The sequence below is a fragment of the Heptranchias perlo genome, chromosome 12, assembly GCF_035084215.1.
Source record: "Heptranchias perlo isolate sHepPer1 chromosome 12, sHepPer1.hap1, whole genome shotgun sequence".
Classification (NCBI taxonomy): domain Eukaryota; kingdom Metazoa; phylum Chordata; class Chondrichthyes; order Hexanchiformes; family Hexanchidae; genus Heptranchias; species Heptranchias perlo.
Window position 1 is genome coordinate 55938834 of NC_090336.1, and position 25276 is coordinate 55964109.

At 45.3% G+C, this 25276-nt stretch overlaps 1 protein-coding gene across 1 annotated transcript in view; it reads right to left on the reverse strand.

Moving 5' to 3' along the window:
- Positions 1-25276, reverse strand: part of shank2b (SH3 and multiple ankyrin repeat domains 2b) — a 680429-nt gene that overhangs the window by 87728 nt on the left and 567425 nt on the right. The window lies entirely within an intron of this gene.

Here is a 25276-nt window from a genome sequence, read left to right on the forward strand (position 1 = left end):
ACAGTGTTCAGTTCCATTTGCAACCCCTCACATCATGAAGCAATCCGTGCCCACATGCAGCAAGACCTGGACAACATCCAGGCTTGGGCTGATAAGTGGCAAGTAACATTCGTGCCAGACAAGTGCCAAGCAATGACCATCTCCAACAAGAGAGAGTCTAACCACCTCCCCTTGACAATCAACGGCATTACCATCACCGAATCCTCCACCATCAACATCCTGAGGATCACCATTGACCAGAAACTGAACTGGACCAGCCACATAAATACTGTGGCTACAAGAGTAGGTCAGAAGCTGGGTATTCTGCGGCAAGTGACTCACCTCCTGACTCCCCAAAGCCTTTCCACCATCAACAAGGCACAAGTCAGGGGTGTGATGGAATACTCTCCACTCGCCTGGATGAATGCAGCTCCAACAACACTCAAGAAGATTGACACCATCCAGACAAAGCAGCCCGCTTAATTGGCACCCCATGCACCACCCTAAATATTCACTCCCTCCACTACTGGCGCACCGTGGCTGCAGGGTGTACCATCTACAAGATGCACTGCAGCAACTCGCCAAGGCTTCTTCGACAGCACCTCCCAAACCCGCAACCTCTACCACCTAGAAGGACAAACAAGGGCAGCAGGCGCATGGGAACAACACCACCTGCACGTTCCCCTCCAAGTCACACACCATCCTGACTTGAAACTATATCGCCGTTCCTTCATCGTCGCTGGGTCAAAATCCTGGAACTCCCTTCCTAACAGCACTGTGGGAGAACCTTCACCACACGGACTGCAGCCGTTCAAGAAGGCAGCTCACCACCATCTTCTCAAGGGCAATTAGGGATGGGCAATAAATGCTGGCCATGCCAGTGATGCCCACATCCCATGAATGAATAAAAAAAATGACCTCCTGCCTCGAACTGCCTCGAACTGCCCCGCCCCCACACACCTGCCATTGGTCACCTGACACCTCATGATGCACTGCCTTCCTACGCCAATCGGAAAGTGAATACACTCTACATTACCCGATTGGATGATTCTTGACTGTCAGCCAACAGCCTTTATTCCCATGTCCAATATTTTTCTAACTAATAAACAAAAGTGTTCAAAGAAAATTTTTAAAAACACAATTTTTTATTGCCCTTTATGATTTTTGTTCTGGGTTGCTCGCAGCAGTGTCCTGGAGGTTAGTATCTAAATCCTGGAAACTCCAGGGCAATCCTGGAGGATTGGCAAACCTAGGTGTGACGTGTTTGTGTGATTTTAATTATTCCTTTATCCCAATAGTTTTTACTTGTGCTGAGCTTGTATTCAATTGTGGGCTGTGGATTTTTGAACTTTGTAAAACTGGGGTGACATACTGGTTGACAGACCTTGTATTGATGGATCCCCCTATATTGGACTTCTGCACCTGTTTCCGCCCAGAAAACAGGCATAGTCCAAATTCACCCATTTGTTTTTAGGGTTTCACCAGCACTAAGATATGAAAAATATTTGTACTGTTCACAGGATACACATATAAACTGTGAGCACTTTTGAAAAAAAAATCTTTCTTTGAACTTGCATCCGCTCCCTCCACATACGCATTAGTGACTATGTCTGCCCAGCTGTGGCCAGTTCTACTCTGTAACATTGTTAGAGAGGGGCTTTTATCTCTAGAAAAGAGAAGGCTGAGGGATGGCCTATTAGAGGTTTTTAAAATTATGAAGGGGTTCTATAGGGTAGCCTCCATCATAAGGTCAGAAATGGGGATGTTCGCTGATGATTGCACAGCATTCAGTTCCATTCACAACCCCTCAGATAATGAAGCAGTCCGAGCCAGCATGCAGCAAGACCTGGACAACATCCAGGCTTGGGATGATAAGTGGCAAGTAACAGTCGCGCCAGACAAGTGCCAGGCAATGACCATCTCCAACAAGAGAGAGTTTAATCACCTCCCCTTGACATTCAATGGCATTACCGTCACCGAATCCCCTACCATCAACATCCTGGGGGTCACCATTGACCAGAAACTTAACTGGACCAGCCATATAAATACTGTGGCTACAAGAGCAGGTCAGAGGCTGGGTATTCTGCGTCGAGTGACTCACCTCCTGACTCCCCAAAGCCTTTCCACCATCTACAAGGCACAAGTCAGGAGTGTGATGGAATACTCTCCACTTGCCTGGATGAGTGCAGCTCCAACAACACTCAGGAAGCTCGACACCATCCAGGACAAAGCAGCCCACTTGATTGGCACCCCATCCACCACCCTAAACATTCACTCCCTTCACCACCGGTGCACTGTGGCTGCAGTGTGTACCATCCACAGGATTCACTGCAGCAACTCGCCATGGCTTCTTCAACAGCGCCTCCCAAACCCGCGACCTCTACCACCTAGAAGGACAAGAGCAGCAGGTACATGGGAACAACACCACCTGCATGTTCCCCTCCAAGTCACACACCATCCCGACTTGGAAATATATTGCCGTTCATTCATCGTCGCTGGGTCAAAATCCTGGAACTCCCTTCCTAACAGCACTGTGGGAGAACCATCACCACACAGACTGCAGTGGTTCACGAAAGCGGCTCACCATCACCTTCCCAAGGACAATTAGGGACGGGCAATAAATGCTGGCCTTGCCAGCGACGCCCACATCCCGTGAACGAATAAAAAAAAGCCTAGAGAAAATGTTTCCACTTGTGGGGTAATCCAAAATTAGGGGTCATAAAAGTAAGATTGTCACTAATAAATGCAATAAGGAATTCAGGAGAAACTTCTTTACCAAGAAAGTGGTGAGAATGTTGGACTTGCTACCACACGGAGTAATTGAGGTGAATCGCGTAGATGCATTTAAGGGGAGGCGAGATAAGTACATGAGGTGGTAACACTCTCACCTCTGAGTCAGAAGTCCAGGGACTTGAGCATAAAAGCTAGGCCGACACTGAGGGAGCGCTGCACTGTCGGAGGTGCCGTCTTTTGGATGAGACATTAAACCGAGGCCCTGTCTACCCTCTCAGGTGGACGTAAAAGATCCCATGGCACTATTTCGAAGAAGGGCAGGGGAGTTCTCCCCGGAGTCCTGGCCAATATTTATCCCTCAAACGAGATCAATAGAATTATGGAATCATAGAAAATTTACGGCACAGGAGGCCATTTGGCCCATCATTTCAACGCCGGCCGAAAATGAGCCACCCAACCTGATCCCACTTTCCAGCACTTGGTCAGTAGCCTTGTAGGTCACGGCACTTCAGGTGCACAACCAGGTGAGTTTAGGGTTTCTGCCTCTACCACCCTTTCAGGTAGTGAGTTCCAGACCCCCACCACCCTCTGGGTGAAAAATTTTTCCTCAGCTCCCCTCTAATCCTTCTACCAATCACTTTAAATCTATGCCTTCTACCAATCACTTTAAATATATGATTATTGTCCTCTCTACTAAGGGAAATAGGTCCTTCCTATCCACTCTATCTCGGCGCCTCATAATTTTGTACACCCCAATTAAATCACCCCTCACTGAAACAGATTATCTGGTTATTTACCACATTACTGTTTGTGGGAACTTGCTATGTGCAAATTGGCTGCTCCGTTTCCTGCATGACAACACTGACTACACTTCAAAAGTACTTCATTGGTTGTCAAGTGTTTTGGGATGGCCTGTGGTTGTGAAAGTCGTCATATAAAAGTGATATCAATGGCTGGGTTGTCTCACCCTCAGAGTTTCCCTTCCTATATGAAAGCTTGGCTTTCAGTTACTCTCTAACTGAACAGTACCTCAGAGACTGAGAACTTAACCAGGTGGAATGTCTCAGAGTGAAGCCCAGATACCTCCTAACACTTCAAAGAACAGTGTGCCGGCGCTCCTATAAGCAGCTTCTTGCCAATAAGATTGAGCATGTGACCTGTTCTTGCTCTTCTGGAAGTGCCAGAGAAGGTCACTTTTATACCGCCGTTGTTTAAGTTGGGATTCTAAGAAACTGCTGTGCGCAAGCGAGCTACAACAGTTACACCGCTAAATCCAGCTCCTTTATCCCAGTGACTGACTCAGAAAAACACTGGATCGACGAGTCTGCTGCTGGGAAAAGGAAGCTGGGTTCATCAGTGTAAACGCTAGGAGCTGGCTCAGCAAGGCCAGTGTCTTGGAATCTGCACTAAAACACCAACCTAAGCAGCTAGGTTGGCTCACTCTCTCAGTCTCCCTTCCTTCCCAGGCGTATGTGCTTAATTTTCACTTACTATCGCTGCACTGCCTCAAAGGGGGGTGGGAGCAACTTTCACTAAAAGGGGATTGGATGTGTACTTGAAAAGGAAAACATTTGCAGGGCTATGGAGAAAGAGCGGGAGAATGGGACTAATTGGATAACTCTTTCAAAGGAGCCGGGAACAGGCACGATGGGCCAAATGGCCTCCTTCTGTGCTGTAAGATTCTACAATCGTACTAAACAGTGCACTGAGAACTTAGCCAGGTAGAAAGTCACAGGTGCACAGTCACAGGTGCTCATCTTAACACTCCACGGAACAGTGATCTGGTGCTCCTCTAAAGCGACATTACAACACAGTCCACATAGTAATAGTCTTTTAAATCCTCCCCCCCACCCCTCTCTCCCCTCCATTCAAGGTGGGGAAAAGATTTTATAATGCAGTACCACAAGCTCCCCAAATTTAAAAGAAATTCCAGTGTCAGGCCAATATCAGTGATATCGTCACCAAGGAGATATATCAGCCTTGGCATTTTATTAGCAAAAATTATTTTAAAATGTATCATAATCAAACAGGGTTTGCTTTTGGCCCATTTGTTGAATGTTTCTTTTTTTAATTAATTGATCAGGGGGAGGGGAGGGCACTTTGAAGTGGCCACATTAACACCTGGTAACATTTGTACCCGTTCCTCCTCACAGTCCCAATATGCAGTAGCTGAGACAGCACAAAAGGGCACCAGAAACCTATTTAACTGGTGAATATTCATTTCCTTCTGCTTTGCACTGAATAAAATTAAAGTTTCTGCACTGTAGCGCTACGAAATGCACTTCAGCAGTGTTGGGTGCCCACGCACACATTGCAAATAAAATCTAACGCATGTTCTACATTTGCCTACGGTACAAAAACTCTCACTTCCATTACAGTACTGCAATAAAATATCACAGGACCTTAAAGCTGTGTTACACCGCAGTTAAAGAAAGAATGTACATTTCTACAGCGCCTCAGGATGTTCCAAAGTGCTTTACAACCAATTAAATACTTTTTTGAAAAGCAGTCACAGTCCAATGTAGGGAAATATGGCAGCCAATTTGCGCACAGCAAGATCCCACAAACAGCAAATGAGATACATGACCAGAAAATCTGTTTTTTTTTAGGAATGTTGGTTGAGGGATAAAAATTGGCCCACTCTCTCCTTCGAATAGTGCCATGGGATCTTTTACGTCCACCTGGGAGGTTTAACGTCTCATCTGAACGACAGCACCTCCGACAGTGCAGCACTCCCTCAGTATTGTGGATAAATGTGAAGTTATCCACTACGGAAGGAAAAACAGAAAGGCAGAGTATTATTTAAATGGTGATAGATTGGGAAATGTTGATGTACAAAGGGACCCGGGTGTTCTTGTACACCAGTCATTGAAAGCAAATATGCAAGCAAGCAGTTAGGAAGGCAAATTGTATGTTGGCCTTCATTGCAAGAGGATTTGAGTACAGGAACAAGGATGTCTTACTGCAGTTATACAGGGCCTTGGTGAGACCACACCTGGAGTATTGTGTGCAATTTTGGTCTCCTTACCTAAGAAAGGATATACTTGCCATCGAGGGAGTGCAGCGAAGGTTCACCAGACTGATTCCTGGGATGGCAGGACTGTCATATGAGGAGAGATTGGGTCGACTCGGCCTGCACTCACTCGAGTTTAGAAGAACGAGAGGGGATTTCATTGAAACATTTAAAATTCTGACAGGGCTAGACAGACTGGATGCAGGGAGGATGTTTCCCCTGGCTGTGAGTCCAGAACGAGAGGTCACAGTCTCAGGATACGGGGTAGGACATTTAGGACCGAGATGAGGAGAAATTTCTTCACTCAGAGGGTGGTGAACCTGTGGAATTCTGTATCACAGAAGGCTGTGGAGGCCAAGTCACTGAATATATTTAAGAAGGAGCTGGATAGATTTCTAGACACAAAACGCATCAAGGGGTATGGGGGGAGAGCAGGAATATGATATTGAGGATCAGCCATGATCATGTTGAATGGCGGAGCAGGCTTGAAGGAGCCAAATGGCCGACTCCTGCTCCTATTTTCTATGTTTCTCACATTAGCCTAGATTTTGCACTCAAGTCTCTGAAGTGGGACTTGAACCCACAACCTTCTGACTCAGAGGCGCGAGTGCTAGCACTGAGCCAAGACTGACACCATGTCACTAGTTATTTGCCACTTTGTGTTTATAGGTTTTCCAAATTGAAGGTTATCATGAAAGTTTACAATGACATATTTTCTTTGAAGAGAGTTTATGTCATGCATGAGAAAGCATGGAACGAGAAAAAGCCATGCAGCCCATCAAGCCTCCTCCTTCCATTCACCACGCAAATCTACCCGTCATGGGCTCTACGCCTTCTCGTTTAATCTCCTGATGGAAAGTTTCTTTGAATACCAAAAATTATTCCCAATAAAAATTCCAAAATATACATCTAACCTCACATCTCCACTCTTCAACCCTGGCCTGCTGTGCATTTTGGGAAGACCTCTTCACCTGAATGAACGAACAGTCAGATCAGCCATGGCCCCAGAACTCCTGAATGATGGCACAACTATTGAAGAAGTTTGGAAGAGTGTGCGGTCTTGATCAAACATCATTGTCTTAACCTTACAGCACAGGGTTGCACCCTGATGCTCCGCGCTGATCTAAAGATACCGGCCTTCAAGAACCCCCCCACTTTACAGTTGAACAAATGAGGAAGAATGCTAGATTCTTTCATGGACAATCACCTTCTACATAATTAGCTCACGGTGTCTGCCGTAGCTTAGTGCTAGCACTCTCGCCTCTTTGTCAGGAGGTTGCGGGTTGAAGTCCCACTCCAGAGACATGAGCATATAATCTGGGCTGACACTCCAGTGCAGCACTGAGGGAATACTGCATTGTAAGAGGTGCCGTCTTTTGGATGAGACGTAAAAGATCCCAAGGCACTACTTCGAAGAAGAGCAGGGGAGTTCTCCCTGGTGTTTGGGCCAATATTCATCCCTTAACCAACATCACTAAAACAGATTATCTGGTCATTATCTGATTGCTGTTTGTGGGATCTTGCTGTGCACAAATTGGCTGCTGCGTTGCCTACATTACAACAGTGACTATACTTCAAAAAAGTACTTCATTGGCTGTAATGTGTTTTGGGACATCCTGAGGTCTTGAAAGGCATTATATAAATGCAAATCTTTCTTTCTTTCAGTACCCTGCTGAGGAAGATTAGAAGGCGTGGTTTGAAGCAAGTTTTCGAAGCAGAGGTAAAAGAAATGTTCACCATTAGATCACCCATTTGCTTTAAACATTCAGAAACAAATGCTAAAACATCAGGACTTCAAGCTCCAGCCATGTCACTCATGATGGTGGACAATCCACACTGATATTTTGAGACAAAATTCCTCTTTTGATGAAAAACAGGAGAATGACCATTTTTCTCCACTATTGACAGCTCACTAACGAAATCACAGCATCACACAGCTTTGAAATGTGTGATCTCCGAGAATGCGAATTTGTTAGCAATGGTTAACTTTGGAGAAAAATAGGAATTCACTCAGTTTTCATTGAAAGAGGGATTTCTGCACTTGTCACTTCTGCACCATTTAAGAAGTAACAGGAGCTAAATTGGGTCGCGAAGGGCCCGTTGTGTAGGCGCTACGTGGACTCCTAAAGACCGAAAATGACGTGCAAGGAGCACGCACGCTTCTGGTGTGACATGCGCTGGACGCCATATTGGTAAAGGCGTTTGCACACGCGCAGATAACGAACACCGGCAGCATGTAAAGTAGGGAGAATATGCGGTAGACCAGTGTGTAATGCTGATTTATAGGGACAGATGTGATTTAGGTACTCCACGCTCCAGCCAACGCACTGTCTTAACCTTGCACAGCTGAACAGGTCGTAAACAGCATGGAGGGCCCACCCACCAGTGCTATTTAAAGGGATCATGCTGGAGTTACTGGTTAGTTGCTGGATTATTGCTTCTGGCTGCTGATGCATTTGTACCTGTTTTTAGAGGTCTCCTATACTTGAATACTAGGACTAGGGGGCAGAGCCTAAAAATCAGAGTCAGGACTTGCAGGAGTGAAGTTAGGAAACGCTTCTACACACAAAGGGTGGTAGAAGTTTGGGATTCTCTTCTGCAAATGGCAGTTGATGCTAGCTCAATTGTTAATTTTAAATCTGAGATTGATGGATATGGTGGGTATATGGAGTTAGGTCATGGATCAGCCATGATCTCATTGAATGTCGGAACAGGCTCGAGGGGCTAAATGACCTACTCCTGTTCCTATCTTCCTATGTTCCTATAATAAAGTTTCAATACTCTACAGGGAGTGGGCTGGCTGACTGACAGGCAACAGCAAGGGCACTGGTGGAGTGGCAGGGGTGGGACAGGAATGCTGTCATCCTGAGAGAGGACAGTGGGTTCATGTTCCATGGAGCCACTGCCACTTGCTGCCTTCTGTTATGTGCCACCTTCTCCTGCAAGAAAGCAGCAAGTGTATCGGTGAGTGTCCTGCAAGATGTTTGAGTGGTGTGCCTGTCATGGTTGAATAGCTGCCGGTGTGTGTGACCTGTGAGTTGTGGGTGTGCGGCTTGCAACAGTGATAATGTGTGAGGGTGATTGGAAGAGTTGAGCACTGATTGAAAGAGTTTGTTGATATGTGGGTGATAGGGATGTAGTGTGTGGAGCAGTGGATGAGGCTAGTGATGCAGTTGGTGCGATATGCCACTTGACAGTTGAACTCACTCACCTTGACCACTTGTGTCAAATCATTGCACTTCTTCCTGCACTGCATCCTTGTTCGTGGTGCTACGCTCCTGGCATTGATCTCGTCCCCTACTGCCTCGGGAGCATGTGTCTGGAGGGCTTCTTGCCCCAAGGCCTCCGGTGCATCATCAGAGAACCTTGGTGCACGCTCTCTCGCAGGCCCGGTACAAACTCAGATCGGCAGATTGGCGGAGTCTGGCGTGCAGATTGGAGGATGTGCGGTATCGGTGTGAGCAACCTTTGTTCAATGTTTTGAAAGAATTCAACAGTTTGTAAACATAAGGACGGGATCTTGTGTTTTACATGTGCGATTTCTGATCTCCGTTTGGACTCCGTTCAGACCTGTACTTAGATTTTGAACATATAAGAGTCCCGCAAACTTTCAGCAGCCAAGCTATTGCTCATTAAAAATTCCAGTGTTCCCATCATCACCATGCTTCACTATATTGCAGCACAGACTCACCTCTCCATTGACTTCCACCACTTCCTGCAGCCACAGTGCACCTTCCCTTTAAGAGTTGCAGGCTGCCTTTAAATTGTGTCAGCCACTCGCGATATCTGGGCCCACTGCTGGTGAGGAGCCACGCAACAGTGCAGGTAGTGATGGCTGCACGCAGCAATCACGTAAAACAGCAGGCAGCACAAATGTTACGTGCTGCCTGCATCTCAACGACTGGGCATGGGATAATCGCGTACCTCGATCCCTGTGCCCGTTTTCGGGGGTTAACCAATTTAACCCCCAATGCTTCCATGAAAAAGTGTTTGAAGAAAGAAAAGACTTCCATTACAGTAATCCATTTTGAGTTGATTTATGATCATAGGTTTCTAAACCCTTTTTTATAACAAAAAATGGGCAAAGCCATCATCTTTGTGAATTAAGCTGCATTCAGTTCCTCTAACATCTCTACTATAGAGACCCACATAACAAGCTGGCTTTACATAGGAATTTAAGTTTCTTACATAAAGTGGTGATGGACAACACAGCAATTATATTGCAATTTTCTTCGGAATACTTGACTTGGGGACAACAGTGTCCGTGTCTATACTGACAGTGAGGAAATGAAGCTTTGTGGCCTGATTGGGAATTTCAGGATTTTAAATTCCCATAAAAAATATGGGAAGACTCCCTCTTAAACGATTATTACAGTCTGCATAGAAACAGAAGAGTTATGAATACAATGGGCCAAATCTTACTGGAGAAATAAAGGCGTGTTAACGATGCACACTGCTATTAATGCGCAAATCAGTCAGAAAATTCAGGGGATTAAAAGATACGCTGTGAGTTGTGAATCTTCAGAACTTGCTGGTCAATTTACACCACTCCACCGTTTGCTTCGCACAAACAGCATCTTGTCCTTAGCCTCCCCGTTATTTTTAAGAACTTGCTGGATTTGCACATTAATTGCCCATTAAACTCACTACAGAAAGTTAGGGTTGGAACCTTTTCAACGACATGATTAATGTTAATGCAATGTCAATCAACCTCTCTGGCTCAGAAATTGAACAACTTAAATTATGGAGTCTCATTCCTTCAGGTGATAAATTGTTCTTAAGAGATTTTAAAAATGTCAAATTTTAAATTTTTACATTTTTTTCTTACTTTTCCTTTCTGTCCCTCTTTTCTCTCCCTCTCTTTTTCTGTACCTGATTTGACTCTAATTCACCCTCCTTCCCTGTCATTCCTCTGTTTCTTTCTCAATGGTTAAGGAGATACACCGTTGGTTCCGCCATTCACTAAGGTTCCAGATGCCCCGTTATCAGCTCGGACTTCCAGCAAGTTACAGCACAAAAACATTTTGAGCTGAAGGGCGCAGGAAAAAGTCGAACTAACAGCGTACGCTGGGAGATGCTTCATTCCAGCAAAATTTGGCCCAATATCAGTGCAGCTGCACAATTGGTTGCATAATTGCATTCTACAATTTAAAAAAAAAGCATCCAATTTCATCAGTAAAAGCTGCATACATCAATTAATTTAGAGGCAACAAAACAATTTAATGACATTTTAAAAGTAATTACTGCTATGCACCTTGGTAGCAACACCAGAGGGTAATTTTTCCAATTGCACCTGGCGTGGAAAGAAAGAAAGACTTGCCTTTCTATAGCGCCTTTCACAACCTCAGGACATCCCAAAGCACTTTACAGCCAATGGACTGGTTTTGAAGTGTAGTCACTGTTGTAATTAATGAAATGCGGCAGCCAATTTGCACACAGCAAGGTCCCACAAACAGCAATGGAATAATAACCAGATCATCTGTTTTAATGCTGTTGGTTGAGGGATAAATGTTGCCCAGGACACTGGGGAGAACTCCCTTGTTTTTCTTCAGAGGAGTGTATTGGAATCTTTTACATCCACCTGAGAGGACAGACAGGACCTCGGTTTAATGTCTCATCTGAAAGATGGCACCTCCGACAGTGCAGCACTCCCTCAGTACTGCACTGAGGTATCAGCTTGGATTATGCGCTTAAGACTCTGGAGTGGGACTTGAACCCACAACCTCTAATTCTTTGTAACATGAAACCACTGTAGCAGAACGTATATTATCAAAACACTCGTGTATTTGATTTCCCACAACTGCCTTAGTAATTTTCACAAAGGTATTTCAATTAAGCTTAATCAATGTTACTTTAGCAAGGGTCTCAGCAGTTTTAGTGCATGACATAAGTTGGAGAGAAAGGCAACTGGAGAAATGTGATAAAGGAGTGTATTTTCAGAAAATGCATATTTAATGTTACGTGTATTGACCACAGAATAACTGCTTATTTGTCTAAGTGGGCAGGGAGATAGCTGGATTAGGAATCCTTTTACAATTTAAAGCTAGGGGGCCAATTTTCCTGGGCGGGTGCGGTTCGGGGGCACATTGAACGCAGCGCACCTCGAGTGCACTGTACCCAGGAGACACTGGGTTGCTTCGATCTCCTAATGGCCCTCATTGTAACAAAGAGGGAGGACTTTGGAGATACTGGAGGTGTTCTGTTGGGAGCGGGGGCAGGAAGAGCGGAAGGAATTCGGGTCCTAACGGCAGTAGCACCGTTAAAAGGGCAGGTACAGTTGAAAAGCCCATGGGGTAGTCAGAGGATCTTTGTTTTTTGCCAAGAGTTTTATCTGGACACCTCGGGTGACTGGCAGTAAGCTTTTAATTTAAGTGCGGCAGAATCTACGATTTGCATGTTAGTAGTCTTCATGTTAACTTTTCTTTTATTCGTTCATGGGATGTGGGCGTTGCTGGCAAGGCCGGCATTTATTGCCCATCTCTAATTGCCCTTGAGAAGGTGGTGGTGAGCCGCCTTCTTGAACCGCTGCAGTCCGTGTGGTGAAGGTTCTCCCACAATACTGACAGATAGGGAGTTCCAGGATTTTGACTCAGCTTAAAAGTCCATCACCTGTAAGTGGGTTTTGCTGCTGTGCCATGTTTGGGATGGCAGCAGAGCCCTGAGCAGTCTGTCCTGCAGGGAGTTGGTAAGAGGGCAGTACCATTGTGCCAAGCAGTAGGTGATAGAACAGGGGATACAAGTTTGAATGTATAAAGACTGATGGTGCGAAAATAAAAGGCTGGACTGTGAGGCATCTCATTTCATTATAGGTGTTGAACGGTTGTATGGTCAGCAAGGACCGAGATTCCTACTCTGCACTAAGGAAACAGACAATTAACTTCAGCAGCTGCTAAGGGACCTTGTGGTTGGTGTTAGTCTTAGTTCAGTCGGAGCACCCATGCCTCTGAATCAGAAGGTGGTGGGTTCTAGTCCCCAGAGACTTGAGCACATAATCTAGCCTGACATTCCCAGTGCAGTACTGAGGGTGTGCTGCACTGTCGGAGGTGCCGTCTTTCGGATGAGATATTAAACCGCTGCCCTGTCTGCCCTCTCAAGTGGCTGTAAAAGATCCCATGGCACGATTTTGAAGAGTAGGGGAGTTCTCCAAATATTGATCCCTCAAACAACATCACTAAAACAGATTATCTGGTCGTTACCACATTGCTGTTTGTGGGACCTTGCTGTGTGCAAATTGGCTGCTGCGTTTCCTACATTACAACAGTGACTACACTTCAAAAGTACTTAATTGGCTGTAAAGCACTTTGGGACATCCTGAGGTCATGAAAGGCGCTATATAAATGCAAGTCTTTCTTTCTTTATTTGGTTCCTCTCGTCTGCCTCCATTTAAAGAATATCGCACAATAGAGGGGAAATGGCACGGCTTTGAAAACGGCCTCCATCACTAAAGGTGCAACATCATTCTACAACAAGTACTGAAGCAGCAAAAACATTATTTTTATTCAAAAAACCATAATAAGACCTTTCTTGACAATGCCAGCCTGTTCCTTAAGACAGATAGCGCCTAAACGGCAGCTCTGGGGTCAGTACAGCCAGGTTTATCTCGCAGTGGTTTTCCCCCTAAGCTGCACTTGGTGCCAGAGCAGGGAATCTGACTGCACGGGTCCCTGGCACTCGTTGATATGCAATTTACATTATTACGGCCCCTTCAGGCGCAGTCGGGTGCAACCACCCGAAGACCTATACTGGAAATTCAGCTGCAGTGCTATCAGGTGTAAAGTGCGCCATCTGAGCGCTAAACCCAGGAAAATCAACCCTTAGGTGCCCAGTGCTGTGTGTCTAAAACGCAATACTTATTCATGCTCTTAGTAGGGATCTATGTGCAGGTTCAGTAAAACTGTTAGGGTCAGATTTGTTTCTAAGGATCCAAAATTCAGGTCCTACAAAGCTGAATTCAAAGTGTGATTGTTAATTACCATGGTTCAAACAATGATCATTAGCATTCATGTTCCTCAGTGTAGAGAGGTCAGATTTTGACTCAGCTGCCAGATGGACAGGTCATCACCACAGATGTGCCTTGCCCTCCTCTAATAAGAGGATCAGATGACTTTATCTTTAATATTACAGTAACTTGACCTGGAATCTCCATATCATTCGCCCTTAGTCTATCATGAAGTCTGCTGGGAATAGTGGGAATTAGAGTTTGATTACAGGTCACCAGGCCCGTAATCAGATTACAACTCCCAGCACACATAGCAAGGCCTCTAATCAGAGGAGAAAGAGGAGCAGGTCTATCTTGCAGTTCCTTCCTGTTGCTATGGTATCAGCCAGCTGCAGTTTTAACCCAGGCTGCGACAGAGCAAGTTCTAAAATTAATACAATTTAACATTTTGCATGTCAAACATAAGAGGAGAGTTGTGGTAACTGACTCCTGTGAGGAGTATTGTTCTGTTCAAATATGAGGCCAGAGACCTAATTTCTGTGGCCTATAGAAACGCACACAATAGGGTGGGTGTAAAAGATTGGAAAATAGGTAGTGATCGGTTACAACAGATTTCCACATAGGAACATAGGAAAAGGAATAGACCATTCAGCCCCTCGAGCCTGTTCCGTCATTCAATTAGATCACGGCAGATCTGCATCTTAACTCCATCCACCCGCTTTTAGTGATTTCTGTACTTGAACCCTTAAGTCTCTCTGCTCATCTACAGTTCCGAGCTTCAGACCATTTAGAAAATACCCTGATCTATTTTTCTTAGGTCCAAAGTGGATGACCTCGCACTTCCCCACATTGAACTCCATCTGCCGCAGTTTTGCCCACTCACTGAATCTCTCAATGTCCCTTTGCAACTTTTTGCTCCCATCTGCACTATTTACTGTGCCACCTAACTTCGTGTAGTCAGCAAACTTAGATATATGGCTCTGTATTTCTTCATCCAAGTCATTTACAAATATAGTGAAAAGCTGAGGCCCCAGTACAGATCCCTGGGGCACCACTAGTCACATCCTGCCAATTTGAGTACATATGCATTATCTCTACTCTCTATCTCTTACCTCCGAACCAATTCCCGACGTCATTTAGACGTCCATAAAATTTCCTGCGGATCGATTTTAACCCTTTTTGCCCAGAGTAAACGGGGCGATAACGGCCCAAAGACTACAGTTGGGTCATTATTTACACTGCTGCTCTGGCTGCCACCATCTTGGGTAGGGACCTAAGATGGGTGGGCCAGAGCATCTGCCTGTTTCAGTTGGGAAGCGATTTGTAATACAAGTGCAAGTTCTTCCTTCAATATGCAAGTTGGGGTCCTGGGATGTACACTTCGAGTTACATCGAAACTACAGCACAGAAACAAGCCATTCGGCCCAACTGGCCTATGCTGGCGTTTATGCTGCACACGAGCCTCCTCCCTACTTTGTCTAACCTTATCAGCATCTCCTTTTATTCCTTTCTCCCTCATGTGTTTATCTAGCTTTCCCTTGAATGCACCTATGCTATTCGCTTCAACTACTCCTTGTGGTGGCATGTTCCACATTCTAACCACTCTCTGGGAAAGAGGTTTCTCCTGAATTCCCTATTGGATTTATTAACGACTATTTTATATTATGACCTCTAGTTTTGGATTCTCCCACAAGTGGAAACATTTGGTTCCTGATTTTCAGGTACAAATGGGTGAAGCAAGTGCCACACACACTCCACACATTTGTACCAGGCAGTGAGTGGCCTAACCAGCGGTCATTAAAGGGCCACTCACAATATTTAAGACATTTTAAAATGTCTTAAATTTTTCAGGGATGCCAGGGGGAACAGGTATGCTGCTCCTGGGCCCACAAAAAAAACCTCATGAGGCCTCTCCACCCCAGCTTGCCTGCTCCCCCCATTCCTCCTGAGCTTTGACTGTCAGTCGGCTCAGCTTGGCAGCTGGCCGATTTCCAGCCCTCCCAGAACCCAGCGAGCTGCAGAGGCTCACCCTTTTGACACCCACAGCTTGCCGGCAGAATGTAAATGAAGCCCGAGCATGAAAATGGCTCGGGTCTCGAACGCCAGCAAGGATGGACAGGCGGTGGGTGGGCTCTGCCCATTCATTCTCCATTTGTTATTAAAATTGACCCTCTGGTGCTTATGGTGATATGGCGTTCAGTCATCTATCACCCCACATACAATGGTGTCCAGGGCTGCCAGGTCTGCTGCTTATGGAAGTACATTTAAAAAGCTTTAAGGGGAGATTTGAAGTGGTCAAAATTATGAGGGGTTTTGATAGAGTACATGGGGACAAACTGTTTCCACTGGCAGGAGGGTCGGTGACCAGAAGACACAGATTTAAGCTAATTGGCAAATGAACCAAAGGGGAGATGAGAAGAATTTTTTTTACACAGCGAGTTGTTATGATCTGGAATACATTGCTTGAAAGGAAGCAGATTCAATAGTCATTTTCAAAAGCAAATTGGATAAATGTTTGAAAAGGAAAAATTTGCAGGGCCATGGGGAAAGAGCAGGGGAGCGAGACTAATTGAATACCTCTTGCAAAGAGCCGGCACAGGCACGATGGGCTGAATGGCCACCTTCTGTGCTGTGCGCTTCTATGACTCTATGATTTGTTGCAGCATTTTGAGGTTATTTCTCAACTTTTTACCTTGCTTCTTTCCTGTTTCCACTCAGTAGATCAGAAGGCTTTCTGCTAAATGTTCTGTCACCGCCATTTTTTTGGCACACCCACAATATTGGGACAATGGATTTCCCAATGGGAACCCCCGTTGACTAATATTTTTTGAAGGAAAAAAAAGCGGAGGAGAAATGGAAAGATTTCAGGCAAGTTATTGACACCATGAAATTGACTACACCGACTCCAGGTTAGAGGGGGAGCCATGCCATCTGTCACCGCTAACGCATACCATAGGATTGGCACTGCCAGTAATAATCAGCAACACTTTCAAGTCCTCTTCCTCCACCTCCTTCCAGGCATGTGGCAATGCTGCCCAATGGGCACAGAGCTCTGGAGTGGAAGGCAGGGCCAGCCCTCCTCGTTACCAGCTCAATCTGCACCACCTCCACTTCACCAGCCTCCAAACTGGGGGTTGCAGTGCTGTGCTGCTCCTTCACTTGCCCACGAACTTGGTTTCCTGCCTCTACGTTTATTATGCCAGCCATTTTTTTAAAAATCGCGTGTTTTTATCCAAACAATCTTTGCAACGGCTAAAATATACACTAAAAACATCAGAAGTCTCTATAAGGGCTACCAATATTTTTATCTCCATATGCATCTACTTGAAGACAAGTGGTCACCTCCTTTAAATTTATCCAGTATCCCTTTAAGGACTGTTTACACTCATTTCTTCTCACACATCCTACCACCAAGAACCAATATTTGCTGGGATCTCACCCGCGCTCCAGTAAAGGGAGCTGACCCCACAGGATCAGGCCGGGTCAGCGCATTAACTGTTGGGCTGGTGTTCATAACGTGACATCTAATGTCTGAACAGAAGCCAGATTGGTAAGTTGACTGGCACGTATCCAATGAGCACTTGCTTTGCAAGAGAATCACCGGACGTAAGGGAATCAGAAAAAAACTTTTCTTTTTGCATGGAGAATCTCTGGAGAGTTTCATTAGAATTCTGCATCCATACCATGCAGAACAACACACCGACACACAATGCAACAGCAGTAACTTGCAGTTAGATAGTGCAGCAAGAGTACATTAACAATGAGGAGGAAAGGAATACAGTAGAGTGTGGGGAAAGTGGAAGGGAACAGAGAAGCTGGGGTGGGGAACAGAAGGCAGGGTTGAGAATGGTTTTGAAGGTAGGGAGGGAGGTGGCAAAGTGGAGGGAGCCGAGTAGAGAATTCCAGAGGGCAGGGGCTTAGTGGAGGAATGAGGGACCACCAGTGGTGGAGGGGTGGGAGCAAGAAAGAAGGAAAGTGTTAGAGGAGCGTATGGTGCATGAGGAACTGTAAAGTAGGAAGAGATCACTAAAGGGATGAGGGGTGGGATGGGGGGGGGGGGGGGAGGGGTGGGATGGGGGGGGAGGGGTGAGAACGAGAACATGAAGAGATTTCAAAACAATGAGAATTTTTGAAATCAACACGCTAAGGAACTGGGAGCCAGTGAAGCTTGGAGAGGATGGGGTGATGGGAGTGAGGAATTTAGCACGGGTGATGGGAGTGTGAGACTAAGTGCAAATGAGGATGGGCAGAATGGGAGTCTGGGACAATAGAATAGAGTGCGAGGGCGGTCACGGGCTAAGGCAATTCGGATGAGTTGAAGTTTGTGAAGGAAGGCAGGAACAGGAGTAGGCCATTCAGCCTCTCGAGCCATTCCGCCATTCAATGAGATCATGGCTGATCTGTATCCTAATTTCATTTACCCGCCCTGATTCCATATCCCTTAATACCCTTGGCTAGCAAAAAATCTATCGATCTTAGATTTAAAGTTATTAATTGTGCGAGCATCTACTGCTTTTTGTTGGAGAGTTCTACTTCTCCCACCCTTTGCGTGAAGAAGTGTTTTATAACCTCTCTCCTGAGTGGCCTGGCTCTGATTTTAAGGTTTTGTCCCATTGTCCTAGACTCCCCCACCAGCGGATAAAGTTTCTCTTTGTCTTCCTTATAATTCCTTTCAAAATCCTAAAAACCTCAATCAAATCACCCCTTTACCTTCTATATTCCAGGGAATACAAACCTAGTTTATTTAATCTCACCTCATAATTTAACCCTTGGAGCCCTGGTAACGTTCTGGTGAATCTGCGTTGCACTCCTTCCATGGACAATATATCCTTTCTAAGGTGCGGTGCCCTGAACAGTACACAGTGCTCCAGATGTGGTCTAACCAGGGCTTTGTATAACTGTAGCAAAACTTCCTCCCCTTTATATTCTAGCTCTTTAGATATAAAGGCTAACATTCCATTTGCCTTTTTGATTATTTTTTGTACCCGACTACTATATTTCAGTGATCTGTGTACATGGACCCCTAAATCACTTTGAGCCTCCACTGTTCCTGGCTTTTCACCATTTAAAAAATACTCCGATCTATCCTTTTTTAGTCCAAAACGGATGAACTCACACTTACCTGCATTGAAATCCATCTGCCACAGTTTTGCCTACTCGCTTATGCTATCAATGCCTCTTTGTAATTTTATGCTCCCCTCTACACTACTTACTATGCCACCAATCTTTGTGTCATCGGGTTACTGTCAGGAGACCAACCAGATGGGCAATGGAGAAGTGAAATCTTGAGGTGAACAAGGCATGGCCGGGGTTTAGGAGGCAGGAGGGGAGACAGAGTCATCGGCTCAAAGATGCTGATGAGAGCCCAAGAGGATGGTCTCAGTTTTGCCAACATTCAGCTCAAGGAACCATCTACTGCAGATAAAAATATTTCTTTGGTGACAAGACTCAAGGTGAATATAACCTGTGATTCCAGCCAAATGTTTTTCTTCCTACTTTATTAAAGAGGAGGAGAGTATTTAGTTCACAGTAGGTACAGCATAGGAGGAGGCCATTCGGCTCATCGTGCCTGTGCTGGCTCTTTGAAAGAGCTATCCAATTATTCCCATTCCCCCTGCCCTTTCCCCGTAGCCCTGTAAATGTTTTCCCTTCAAGTATTTATCCAATTCCCTTTTGAAAGTTTTGGAGACTCATAACCACTGGCCAGATTAATGGGCAACTCTAAACAGACTTAGTAACAAGCTAATAGCACCTTTTGTCAATAAATAGTTACTTAGATTTGAGATTATAAATATGACATGAAGCTCGGAAAATGAGTTTAGTAAGAACATTGACCTTACCTTACCAATGATAAGATTGGATTAAATGACTTTCAAAAATAAATTGGTAGCTCCTCCGATGGCCTAATCATAGTGGATAAATGTAATCGCCAGAATGATCACAAAAATAAGTTCAAATGAGGGAGGCTATTCAGCTCATCTAACTCATTCTCCCATGGAATCTTAGAGTCACTTCATCTGTGCTTAGTCCTTTGTGTCAGGCGTGGCTCAGTGGTAGCACTCTCGCCTCTGAGTTCAAGTTCCACTCCAGAGATTTAGGCACCTAGTTTAGGCTGATACCACAGTGCAGTACTGAGAGAGTGTTGCTCTGTCAGAGGTGCCGTCCTGTGGATGATACGTTAAACTGAGGCCCCGTCTGCCCTCTCAGGAGAATGTAAAAGATCCCATGGCACTTTTTCCCTGGTGTCCTGGCCAATATTTACTCCTCAACCAACATCACTAAAACAGATTATCTGGTCATTATCACATTGATGTTTGTGGGACCTCGCTGTGCTCAAATTTACTGCTGCGTTTCCTAAGTTACAATTGTGACTCCACTTCAAAAAAAAAACTTAATTGGCTTTTTTAAAATTCATTCATGGGATTTGGGCGTCGCTGGCGAGGCCGGCATTTATTGCCAATCCCTAATTGCCCTTGAGAAGGTGGTGGTGAGCCGCCTTCTTGAACCGCTGCAGTCCGTGTGGTGAAGGTTCTCCCACAGTGCTGTTAGGAAGGGAGTTCCAGGATTTTGACCCAGCGACGATGAAGGAACGGTGATATATTTCCAAGTCGGGATGGTGTGTGACTTGGAGCGGAACGTGCAGGTGGTGTTGTTCCCATCTGCCTGCTGCTCTTGTCCTTCTAGGTGGTAGAGGTTGCGGGTTTGGGAGGTGCAGTCGAAGAAGCCTTGGCGAGTTGCTGCAGTGCATCCTGTGGATGGTATACACTGCAGCCACTGTGCGCCGGTGGTGAAGGGAGTGAATATTTAGGGTGGTGGATGGGGTGCCAATCAAGCAGGCTGCTTTGTCCTGGATGGTGTCGAGCTTCTTGAGTGTTGTTGGAGCTGCACTCATCCAGGCAAGTGGAGAGTATTCCATCACACTCCTGACTTGTGCCTTGTAGATGGTGGAAAGGCTTTGGGGAGTCAGGAGGTGAGTCACTCGTCACAGAATACCCAGCCTCTGACCTGCTCTTGTAGCTACAGTATTTATATGGCTGGTCCAGTTAAGTTTCTGGTCAATGGTGACCCCCAGGATGTTGATGGTGGGGGATTCTGTGATGGTAATGCCGTTGAATGTCATGGGGAGGTGGTTAGATTCTCTCTTGTTGGAGATGGTCATTGTCTGGCGCGAATGTTACTTGCCACTTATGAGCCCAAGCCTGGATGTTGTCCAGGTCTTGCTGCACGCGGGCTCAGACTGCTTCATTATCTGAGGGGTTGCTGCAAAGCACTTTGGGATGTACTGAGGTCATGAAAGGCGCTATATAAATGCAAATCTTTCTTACTTTTCCTTGGTATGTGTTTATCCTGCATGCTCTGTAGTATGTGCTTAAAGGCATTCCATTCGTCCTCAGCTAAAGTCTTCTTGAGCACTACCCCAGTTGATTTGTTTAACCTCTATCCTCATTGCCTTGAACCTTTTAAAGTTGTATACCCGAGTATTGGCTTGCGATATTGGTTTATTACAGACACCAAAAGAACATAAGAACTAGGAGCAGGAGTAGGCCATATGGCCCCTCAAACCTGCTCCGCCATTCAATAAGATCATGACTGATCTTCAACCTCAACTCCACTTTCCCGCCCGATCCCCATATCCCTTGATTCCCCTAAAGTCCAAAAAATCTATCTATCTCAGCCTTGAATATACTCAATGATTCAGCATCCACAGCCCTCTGGGGTAGACAATTCCAAAGATTCACAACCATCTGAGTGAAGAAATTCCTCCTCATCTCAGTCTTACCCTGAGACTATGCCCCCTTGTTCTAGACTCTCCAGCCAGGGAAAACAACCTCTCAGCATCTATCCTGGCAAGCCCCTCAGAATCTTATATGTTTCAATGAGATATGTTTCAATGAGATATGTTTTAATGAGAAAAGGCAGGCTTGCACTCTGAATTGAAACACGCATAACTTGTCCATTGCAACTCATTTAGAAAATACTATTGCATAGCGATTCAACATCCTATTTCTGGCAGTACGGATAGGCCGACACTTCCCAGTACGTCAGCTCTGGGCAGGAACACCGAGTTTGATAAAAGATGGCACTTAACACATTTGGCGAAAAATGTAGCATTAAACTGAGGTGACAAATCAAGGTTTCTCAGCACAAATACAGACACGCACACAGTTTCAAACACATTTATTAATAAAAGTACAAGAGCTAAATAAATGAAATTGGTTGTTAAATATCTAATAAATGTTTTTACGTTTTTGCACTGACGGACAACAAATTTTTTTCTGACGAAGGGTCATCGACCTGAAACGTTAACTCTGTTTCTTTCTCCACAGATGCTGCCTGACTTGCTGAGCTTCTCCAGCATTTTCTGTTTTTATTTTAAATTTTCTTTCCCCTTCTAGTAACCAAGAGATTACAAATAATTAACATAAAGCAATCTAATTTCCTAAAGGCACTACTTCAATTTCTCCTTTACTGGAGAAATGATGCATTAAGTGACTGTATACAATGCTCATTCTACATTGTAGAGCAATAAACATTATGATCAATTGGTCCACATTTAAATTATGCAGTTCTTCATTGTGCAATTGCATTTTTAATTCTCATCTGTTGTTAGGTGAAATGATCGAATTGGCCCGTTGCCTAGTGATCACAAAGCATGCTTGCCTGAGATGTAATGGCATTCACTGTATGTACATAGCGGGCAGTAAAACTGTACTCTGCCACACATACTGATTCACTCCTTTTGGGGACCTAGGTATAAATGCTTGCAATAAATCACCGTCAAAAATTTCAGTACATTGGAAAATAATTGTCCCAACAGCAAATAAATATCAGACAGAAGGCTCCTGGCAGTGACCCAAGGTCAGTCAAGTGGTTTGGGTAACATCAGTAAGGGGGTAAGAGCCAAGAAAATCTTGAACTGACTGTGAGCATCATCCGACTCTGGACATTGACTCCTGAAGAACTCTAGCTGTGTGTGATATTGTGACTAAGTTCTGTGCGTCTTCTCTCTCACCGGCACCAAAGGGCGCAGAGCCGTAAGAGCCTTGCACTGACACCTGCCTTGGGAATATGAATTGGGTATCGACACTCGAACTGACTCTGAAGGGAAGAGGAGTGAGGCCGCCTCTCCCATGGGCGTCTCATCCGCTACATTCTGGTGTCAGGTTTAGATTCGGGCTTTATTTACACTATAACTACAATGTTGGTGCGTAGTGAAACCGCACCTCACTGATGCTACTTACCATGCAAAACACCCTAAAGATACTGTACACAGCTGCTGAGTTCAGCAACAAAAGTTACTAAAGTGGTTGGCCCTGCTAAATAATACATCTGTGACCTCCTTGATACAGAAAAATAGCTGACACTGCAGCTATTGCCAGTACTAGCTGGAAAAAGCCTGACACACAAAAATTGAGCGCCAAGGTGAATGGCACAGATGTTACATTTTGTCTAGAGGTCTTCTTGAAATTCTCTCGCAGTCTCCCTGGTAAACCTCAAGCTCCTCAGGCAAATCTCGAGAACCATTCCCTGGTAACTGTGTCCGATACAGTAGACTCCCTGCATTGTCTAGTGGCAGGACCTGGTGGCACACCTTGAATGTGACCTAGACAATCCTATTCTGCTCTGGTTGGTTCTCCTCTGCCAAGTCCAATGCTGTTAGAATAATGAAGAAGGGGGCAAAATTCGGCCTTGTTTTGCTTGTTTGTCGGGTGCAAAATGGGGGCAAAAAGGTCCAATTTCACGGGCCTATGTCCCACGCCCCAAGGGGGCCTAAAATATGTCCAACACCGTATTGGCTGGGACAATATTCAGGCATCGCTGGTGGCCACCTTAAACAGAAGTTAGGTCCTTGCATATGCTAATGAGGGACTTAACGCATCTTTGAGGATCCCTCTCCGAGATTGGTCAGAAACCGAGCGGAGCACGTGCTGGGAATGCTCAGCACAGTTTTTCCAGTTCATTCTGTGGCCCAACCAGCAGTCCGTTGGAGGCCACCAACAGCAAGGTAAATGTTTTGCTTTTTAACTTACCTTATGTGGAGCAAGGAGAAGCGGGAGTGCTCCTCCTGGCTCCACAGCAACAATGCATGCCGCTGTCAGCCCGCACTTGCCCCCATCTTGTGCGTCGCCCCAGCCCCTCCCAGGGCCTACCTCAGGGCCGCTGCCGGCATCATAGCCGGCTCAAATTGGTCGAGTGGAAACCGGCGAGCTGCCTCAGGAGATCCGACAGGCGCCCACACCTCGCTGGAATTATTCAGACGAGGCTTGAAGCCCAATTTTGGACGAGCCTTGGGCCTCCGGCTTCTGGCAAGCACGCCGGCCATTTTGGGCCTGAAAAGGGGACTAAGCGAATTTCTCCCTCAGTGTATGAAAAAGACACTGAAAATTTCAATTCAGGTATGCAGCATCTGATTTTAAGTAAAGCAGACTGCAGCCTCTATGGCAGAGCTGTTTTTACAATGCACTGAAACATGTAGGTTGATTCCATGCTCCAGCACTCTCAGCGGGGAACCATGCTCAAAGGGAGCTCATCTCGGGAAACCGGGGGCCAGTGATTTTCACATCTATTTATTTTAATAGCCATCTGCCTGTGATATGTCTCCAGTGAGCACCACTCCTCAATGGAAGCACTGGATCATGGAATCACCATTATGGGGTGCTGTGCTGCCACCTGCTACTGGGCTGGCGGTAAGGTTAATTGTGGGAATGCAAGCATTGAACATTATATTGCTCAGATCCATCTTTTACTCACCGTTTGTGAAACAGGCAGTCAGTGAGGGTTAACTCGGACTCGTTAAATAACTGCTTAATAATCATGGACTATCGCAGGTGCCACGCTGAGAATAATCTCCAAGCTAACGCCTCAAAAAGGTTTTTACAGTTGACTATACGGTATGTTATTGAACTAAAGAGCTTGCATTACATTTCCTACATCACACTTCATTGGCTGTAAAGCGCTTTGGGACGTCCTGATATAAATGCAAGTCTTTCTTTCTTGCATGAAATTTTTTGTTTTCTAAAAAAAAGGTGAGGTGCTTTTTTTCAGATGAGCAAGTTAAAGACACCATGGGAGATCATTCACGGTTTCACTCCACACCAAATATCCTGCTCTAAATGTTATCGGTCACGTATTAATAGAGATAAAAGAGTGAGTAAGAGCTACAACAGTGGAAAATTTTGTAGGGCTATGGGGAAAGAGCAGGGGAGTGGGACTAATTAGATAGCTGTTTCAAAGAGCCGGCATTGGCACGATGGGCCAAATGGCCTCCTTCTGCACTGTATCATTCTCTGATTCTATGATATGTACAGTTTATGTTGCATTCCCCAGTTTCACTATCCTGAACTGAAGTAGAAGTGTGTTTAGTTAAATGTTTTTGTCAGCCTTCCTAGAAAATACTTGGCATTCATTAGCGCAAAGACCCTTACTTGGTATTTTAAAGAAACAGCATAGTTTGAAAAGCATAGTTGGTGGGAGAAAGAAAAGGAACTTTTGTGGAGGAGATTGGAGATTGTTTGTTCACAGTGTTGAGTACTTACTAAACAGCATATCTTCTGAGTTACATCTGTCACTTCTCATCAATTGGAGCTTGATCCCCAAAATACAGTATATAT